Source organism: Centrocercus urophasianus, unplaced genomic scaffold (assembly GCF_019232065.1).
Source record: "Centrocercus urophasianus isolate 14NV4802_14NV808 unplaced genomic scaffold, USGS_Curo_1.0 seq_16, whole genome shotgun sequence".
Classification (NCBI taxonomy): Eukaryota; Metazoa; Chordata; class Aves; order Galliformes; family Phasianidae; genus Centrocercus; species Centrocercus urophasianus.
In genome coordinates, this window is record NW_024884711.1 from 12,514,235 (window position 1) to 12,522,635 (window position 8,401).

Genomic DNA, 8,401 nt, shown 5'->3' on the forward strand with positions numbered 1-8,401 from the left:
ATACAGCTGTAATTCAGATTATCTCACACCTACAATATGAGACTGAGGTGTTTGTGAACAAGAATTTCTGTTTGGGTGGTAGAAGGTGAATAGACATGTCACAGCCAGCCATATTTTATTAAAAAAAAAAAAGTCTCTTTAAGCCATCCTTGTTGAAAGAAAGAGGTTTATCTTTTAAAGTTGACAAATATTTAGACACTTTTCCCATGACAGTCTCCTTTCTTACATAACATAATGAAGATTTGATGCAACCCAAGCAGGTTTTACCAAGTAAAAGCAAACCATGGCGAGAAGGAAGCCATACGTCAATCTTTCATTCTCTTCTCTGCCCTAATTACAACTCATCTGTTTCAGCATGACTTTATGATTTAGACTCCTCACACTTCTCACTTCAAGACAAAAAAAAAATAAATCTGCTTTTAATTTCAAAAGTGTTCCTCATTTTCCTACTTAATTTATGCTGTTACATATGACATACATATACATATAGAGAAATATAGAATTTCCTGGCACTAAATCTGTTGCTGGCTGCAGTGTGAGCTAAATCATACATAAATATAGTACCGGGGAAAAAAAAAAAAAAAAAAAAAAAAAACAACCAGTAATCCTATATCGAAGTCAGAGTAGATATAAAAACAAGTGATAAGAGAAGATTCACCTGTCATTTGTTACTATAGAAAAGGACCGTGATTTTTTTACATGGTGCTATGCAAAGTAGACAACTCAAACACTTTCCTCTATAGCAAGAGCAAAAAAAATTGTCATTCAAAATCATCGCAATAAACCTGCTGATCTGGTGTTATACTGTGCCTCTAGCAATAGACTGCGTTGAACTGGAAAAACAAACATCCAACACTGTCAGTTCTGCAGCATATTACACATTAGCCTGTGAGGATTTTCTCCTGTAAGAACCAGCTGATGCATTATTTGTTGCTGCTGATACTCTACCGCAGTTTTGGGTGCATCGAGATTATATAATCAATGAATATTAAGATGCTATAATTACAAAATAAATGAGAAAGTTTGGCAAAGTAGATTATGATAACAAAAAGAGAATAGATAGAAAGCTTACCCCTGTCCCGGGCTCACTCACAAAACTCCAGCAGAGCAGATCTCCAGAAGAGATCCTTCCCCACTGGTAGCCAGCTCTTAAATAGGTTGAGGAGCTCCACCCCTTCCAGCAGTACAGGTGAACTGCCTTCACCTGTGCTCCTCTGGCTGACTCATTGCTCGCCTCAGGTGATCAGGTCCTTTTATTGAGTGCACCCTCAGCAAGTTTGCTGACGACACCAAGCTGAGTGGTGCAGTTGATACGGTGGAAGGAAGGGATGCCATTCAGAGGGACCTCGACAGGCTGGAGGGCTGGGCTCGGGTGAACCTAATGAGGTTCAACACGGCAAAGTGCAAGGTTTTGCATTTGGGCCGGAAGAACCCCAGGCACCCGTACAGGCTGGGAGGAGTGGTCCTTGAGAGCAGCTCGGCAGAGAAGGACCTGAGGGTCCTGGTGGACGAGAGACTGAACATGAGCCAGCAGTGCGCTCTGGCAGCTCAAAAGGCAAATGGGATCCTGGGCTCCATCAGGAGAGGGGTGGTCAGCAGGGACAGGGAGGTGATCGTCCCTCTCTACTCGGCTCTTGTGAGGCCCCATCTGGAGTACTGTGTCCAGGTGTGGAGCCCTCAGTACAAGAAAGACATTGAGATTTTGGAAAGGGTCCAGAGGAGGGCGACTAAGATGATCAGGGGGCTGGAGCACCTCCCCTATGAGGACAGGCTGAGGGAGTTGGGCTTGTTCAGCCTGGAGAAGAGAAGGCTGCGGGGTGACCTCATTGCAGCCTATCAATACCTGAAGGGAACCTACACCCAGGAGGGGAGTAAACTCTTCAAAAGGGCTGACAACAGCAGGACTAGGGGAAATGGATCGAAGTTGAAGGAGGGAAGATTTAGGTTGGATGTTAGGGGGAAGTTCTATACAAGGAGAGTGGTTAGGCCCTGGAACGGGCTGCCCAGGGAGGTTGTGGATGCCCCGTCCTTGGATGTGTTTAAGGCCAGGTTGGACAGGGTCCTGGGCAACCTGATCTGAATGTGTGTGTTTGGTGGCCCTGCTAGGCAGGGGGGTTGGAACTACATGATCCTTGAGGTCCCTTCCAACCCGGGTGATTCTGTGATTCTGTGATTCTGTGATTCTGTGATCAGTCAGAGGTTCAGGCCATGACTCAGTAGTTCCCATACACTCCACCCCTTCACAGCGTGAACCAATGATCAGGTTGACTAAAGGGTAAGCTTTCCCTAATACTGCTATACTAAATCTGCTATATCACAATGCTTATACAGTTTTCATCACGACACATGTTGGTACGATTCGAGAGATGATCAGTGAATGTCCATATTCTTTTATGGGCCAGTGCTCGATGATGTTACTGGAGGCATGTAGCCGTGAGGTGCAGGTTCGTTCTATGTTCCATCAGTCCTGTGTAGACCATCACTGGGTGTTGCACATGATCTGACAGTAGCACTGGAACGCTTTGATGGCATTTCGTTCCTTCCAGTGATCCTGAAGGCTCACAGACTCACAGGGAGTAATACAGATGTTTCAGAGGTACCAAGAGGGGAAGGTCTGCTCTCCAGGGCAAGATACAAGCAGTATTTCTATCCTAGGTCAACACTTCCACTTGTGTGGGGCACATCCTGGCTGCCTGAACCACACCTTCTAGCCAGATGTCTGCGGCTGCATAATTATATCAGGCACCAAAGGAGATGTCCTGATCTGCCACAGGGACATGATGGAGGTCCCTTTAGCAATGAAAATCGGAGTGTTGACCACAATATCAGTAGGCCATGTACTTATTATTGGAGGGACTACTAAGCCTCCCACCTCCAACAATCTCCCCCAAGGTGCAAGTAGGCCACACCATTTGGGTCCTACCTGCACCTTCCAGGGCCATTTTATTCTATGGGTACCCAGATCTAAATTCTCAGGGGCAGGGAGCTGAAGATTATTTTTGTTACCAATCTGGGGTCTTACCTGATGATCAGTGCCTGTAATTTGGATCCTAAGCGGGGTGGCCCATGTTGTCTGCAACATTCTCAGGACACTGGGTCTGCCGTCTCAGGGTCTTTCATTCAGGTCCCACATGGTTTCATGCAGTCTTTTGTCCATCCCTGCAGGGACTGGGAGTCTGTCTTCAGGGCAGCCTTAAGAATACCATTATAATGTTCGATGAGGCCTGCCCTCATTGGATTATATGGCAGGTGGAATCACCATTCGATGTTATTTTCTTCTGCCCAGCACTGTATTGTTGCACTAGTAAAATGAGTTCCTTGGTCGCTCTCGATGACTTGAGGTGTCCCATAGGCAGACATCAGTTTAGTGAGTGCCTTGATGGTATATGCCTGGTTTGCTTTCAGTACTAGATAGGCCTGCAGTAGCCCACTTGCAGTGTTGACACAGGTCAGGGCATATCTTGTCCCCTCAGACCGAGAAAGAGGCCTAATGTAATCGACCTGCCATCACTGGAGAGGATTGGGTCCTCTAGCAAGATGGGCTGTTGTTTTGAGCAACGATCTCAGTCTCATCTTGGAGCAAGAGTCACAATCCTGGCATGCCTGGATGATAGCAGGTAGTTGTATGGGCCGTCCCCACGCTTTAGCAGCTGCCCACATTGTCTTTTGTACAGCATGTCACAGAATCACAGAATCACCCGGGTTGGAAGGGACCTCAAGGATCATGTAGTTCCAACCCCCCCGCCTAGCAGGGCCACCAAACATACACATTCAGATCAGGTTGCCCAGGACCCCGTCCAACCTGGCCTTGAACACGTCCAAGGACAGGGCATCCACAACCTCCCTGGGCAGCCCATTCCAGGGCCTAACCACTCTCCTTGTAAAGAACTTCCCCCTAACATGCAACCTAAATCTTCCCTCCTTCAACTTGGATCCATTTCCCCTAGTCCTGCTATTGTCAGCCCTTTTGAAGAGTTTACTCCCCTCCTGGGTGTAGGTTCCCTTCAAGTATTGATAGGCTGCAATGAGGTCACCCCGCAGCCTTCTCTTCTCCAGGTTGAACAAGCCCAGCTCCCTCAGCCTGTCCTCATAGGGGAGGTGCTCCAGCCCCCTGATCATCTTAGTCACCCTCCTCTGGACCCTTTCCAAAATCTCAATGTCTTTCTTGTACTGAGGGCTCCACACCTGGACACAGTACTCCAGATGGGGCCTCACAAGAGCCGAGTAGAGAGGGACAATCACCTCCCTGTCCCTGCTGACCACCTCTCTCCTGATGGAGCCCAGGATCCCATTTGCCTTTTGAGCTGCCAGAGCGCACTGCTGGCTCATGTTCAGTCTCTCGTCCATCAGGACCCCCAGGTCCTTCTCTGCCGAGCTGCTCTCAAGGACCACTCCTCCCAGCCTGTACGGGTGCCTGGGGTTCTTCCGGCCCAAATGCAAAACCTTGCACTTTGCCGTGTTGAACCTCATTAGGTTCACCCGAGCCCAGCTTTCCAGCCTGTCGAGGTCCCTCTGAATGGCATCCCTTCCTTCCACCGTATCAACCGCACCACTCAGCTTGGTGTCGTCAGCAAACTTGCTGAGGGTGCACTCAATTCCCTCATCGATGTCATTAATAAAGATGTTAAAGAGCACCGGTCCCAAGACAGACCCTTGGGGGACACCACTTGTTACCGGCCTCCACCTGGACATAGAGCCATTGACCACCACCCTCTGTGTGCGGCCTTTCAACCAATTGCTTATCCATCGGGTCGTCCACCCATCAAATTCACTTCCCTCCAATTTGGAGATGAGGATGTCGTAGCTTCTGATGTAACCAATGGGCGATGTTCTCAGATGGTGAATTCTCAATCCATCGAACTTGGACCAGCGTGTCACCTTCATCATTTCCCGGTGACTGTAAGTGCTGATGACCAGAAATCTGGTAGACACGTACAGTCCTGTGTTTGACTGTATTCCATGTCTAACAACATGTCTTTGCCCCAGATTGGTCAGGTGTGGATAGTCCATTCCTGGGTGGCCCACTGTGCAATCCAAAGAGTGAGCCTCCAGTACACAGCCCAACTATCTGTGCAGATATTCAGGATACCATCACCGGGTTCCTTGGTTATAACCATCCACACAGCTCGCAGTTCTGCCCATTGGCTGCTCTGACCATCCCCCTCATCAAACCAGATTTTCTTGGTGGAAGGATGGTAAGCTATTGCTCTCCAATTGCTCAGGTTGCCCTTGCTGGACCCATCTGTGTACCAGGCATCTTCAGGGATAGGATATTTTCCCTCCTGAACTGGGCTCTTCTCTGGTGGAGCAACCAGTATTTCTTTTGGTGCACCACTGTAATATGTCACTGGGCCTAGGATTCTCTGGAGCTCTTCTTTCAAGGGTGATGAAGACAGGCTGCTCCTCTGGCTGAGGTAGGCGATCCATCATGCCACTGTTTGTGCTTGGGCCACCCCTGTCTTAGGAAGGTAGGTCAGATCTTTCACCCACCCCTGAATCGGCAGAGTGGTCTCGACTATAAATTCAGCTGTTTGAATTATTGGCTCTACTGCCTGTAATGCCGAATAGGCAGCTAATAACTGTTTTTCAATCATACTGTATCTTTCTTCTGCTCCATGCCAAACCTGAGACAGAAACCAATGGGGGTCTGAACAGAACTCTGGTGTTGCCACAGGCCCCAACCAAAGCAGTCTTGAGTAACATGAACGTCCAACTCAGCTGGGAGGATAGGATTAAATATACCCAATGCCTGGGCTTGTTTAACTGCAAGTTTTGCTTGTTGGAAAGCATCTTGTTCTGTTTTCCCCCCAGTCCCATAGCTGCCCCTTTTTTGCGAGTCTGTATAGTGGCCTTAGCAGCTGCGCTAGGTGAGGTATAAAGGAACACAAATAAACCAATATACCTAGAAACTCTTGCAGCTGCTTTGATCTGTAGGGACCGGGAACGCCTGAACCTTATCTATGACAGCACTAGGTAGTACTTTGATCTTTCCTGACCAAACCACCCCCAGGAATTTTACGGACAGGCCCGGACCTTGCACCTTCTGGGGATTGATAGCCCATCCCCTCTGTTGTAAATAGGTGGTTAATGAATCTGCCGCCTGTCCTATTGCCTCCAGTGAGTCAGATGTCAGCAGATCATCAATATAATGATATAGGTTAGCATCATCAGGTTTTCTCCAATCAGCCAGGTCACACACCACTAGATTATGATAATATGCTGGTGAATGCACGTACCCCTGTGGCACCTGAAAGCTCCACTGCCTGCCTCCCCACATAAACGCAAACTGATCTTGCAATTCCTCAGCAATTGGGATACCGAAGAACGCATTTGCTAGATCTAGGACACAGTGATAGGTTTTTATTTCCCTACTTCATGTGTCCATTAGGGAGGCAATATTGGGTACGGCAGCATGAATAGGTGGCATGACCTTATTTAATTCTCTGTAATCTACTGACATTCTCCACATGCCATCCAACTTCCACACTGGCCATATGGGGGAGTTATATGGGCTGTGTGCAGGTCTTATAATGCCAACTTTTTCTAATTCCTGCACCGTTCTCAATATTTCATCTTGCCCACCCGAGAATCTATACTGTCTCACATTAGTAATCTGGTACAGTTTTGGCAGGCAAACAGGCCCATGGTTCACAGGGCCTCTTTATATTGCCTGCACCGCCCAGACACTGATACATCTCTGTTGAAGTCTGAACTCTGCCACGCTTGTCTGGAGAGCCAGACCCCATAGAATATCTATGCCCAGGATGTATTCTTGGACTGGGGCAATAGATACCTTGTACTCCCAGGGTGGAAAATGCCCAACCCCCAGTTTTAACCATGTTTGGGTGACAGGAATAGTCTGTTCCCCAAGACCACCAATCATCACTCTGTCCCCATCAAATTTGGTCGGATCTCCGTAGATAATTGATGTTTTTGCTCTGGTGTCCACTAATGCCATAACTCTCTGAATATTTTCTCGGGACCAATAAATTGTTAATTCTATATAGGGCCTCTGGTCTCATCTGGAGGCCTTAGAGGGACTAACATCCCTTGTCACGCCATGAATTGTGCTAGGGCCAATTCTTTTGCTTCCAGTGGCTCAGGCATTGTGGCCCGAGACACCGACACCTGAGGCAGCTTTTTTTTTTTTTTTTCCCTATTAGGAACAATGAAATCTTCTAGGTTCTATGTCATTGTTGGTATCCTTTCTATAACCCTTACCCTGGATTTCTACCCCAGAATCGCACAGTCTCAATAACCAAGCCGGCACACTTTCTCCAGGCTTCTGCCAAAATTGCTGTACTAAATCCATTAATTCTGTTGCCGTGTATGGCCGGGCTGTTACATGTAAATGAGTCTGGGCAGGGGGCCACTGATCAGGTGGCACCCCTGCCAGTCTGACCTATACTTTCTTTGTTTTCTGAGTTATGACAGGACGGACTTCTCATGGATCTGTCGAAATCGGATATTTGAGATCTAATTCGGATTTTTTATTTTCCTGATCAATGAAGCCTGTTGATTCAGGAGCCTGATCATTGTTTATTGAGCTGTTATGAACTTGACCTATTGGAAGATGTAGAATTGGTTTCTTCCCTGTTAATATGCCAAGTTCCTGCTCTAGTTTTTCAGTACGGTCTTTCAAAAGTTGATTTTCATTTTCTAAAGTATTATCTCTTATTTCAGCACAATTTAAGGCACTTAATAGTGGCCATGCCACTGTGGAGGCAGCCAAATGTCTTTCTTTAGTGATCAGTACATCCTTGCTAAGTCCCTGAAAGTAATCTGCCATGCGATATGGGGAGATATTTCCCATAACATATAAGTGATCCCATTTTTCAATGATAACCACTAGTTCATAATAGGGAGATCCCACAAATCCTGGGATCTGCCCTAAAATCATTTTCTCTAGAGGAGTATTGTTCTCCCCCTTGACCCATTTATAGAAATTCCAAAGAAAAGACGTGATGTAAATTTCAGTATATTTGGCCTGCCTGGCTCATCAAGTGCACAATCAATGAATACTAAGATGTTATAATTACAAAATAAATGAGAGAATTTGGCAAAGCAGATTATGATAACAAAAAGAGAATAGATAAAAAGCTTACCCCTATCCTGGGCTTACTTAGAAAACTCTAGCAGAGCAGACTCCAGAAGAGATCCTTCCTCACTGGTAGCCAGCTCTTCAATAGGTTAACAAGGACTGGAGCCTGGCTTCAAACCCCTTCTGGCAACACAGGTGAACTGCCTTCACCTGTGCTCCTCTGGCTGACTCATTGCTTGCCTCAGGTGATAAGTCAGAGGTTCAGGCTGTGATTCAGCAGTTCCCATACAAAGATTAAGCCCCATTTTATTTTTTTGACCTGTGCAAATCCTTACGAAATTCTAATCAAAGTATTTTGTC

At 46.8% G+C, this 8,401-nt stretch overlaps 1 long non-coding RNA gene across 10 annotated transcripts in view; it reads right to left on the bottom strand.

Annotated features, from left to right (window-relative positions):
- The window catches only part of LOC122159566, a 37,258-nt gene extending 29,057 nt beyond the window's left edge, over nucleotides 1–8,201 (bottom strand). For 8 of the 10 annotated variants that reach the window (XR_006168555.1, XR_006168557.1, XR_006168556.1 and 5 more), the window contains exon 1: nucleotides 8,106–8,187. This is a non-coding gene — a long non-coding RNA (uncharacterized LOC122159566). Of the gene's footprint in view, nucleotides 1–1,093; nucleotides 1,116–8,105 lie in introns of those variants that run through there. The other 2 variants (XR_006168558.1, XR_006168559.1) reach the window with 2 other exon arrangements.
- Between the last annotated feature and the right edge of the window lie 200 nt (nucleotides 8,202–8,401).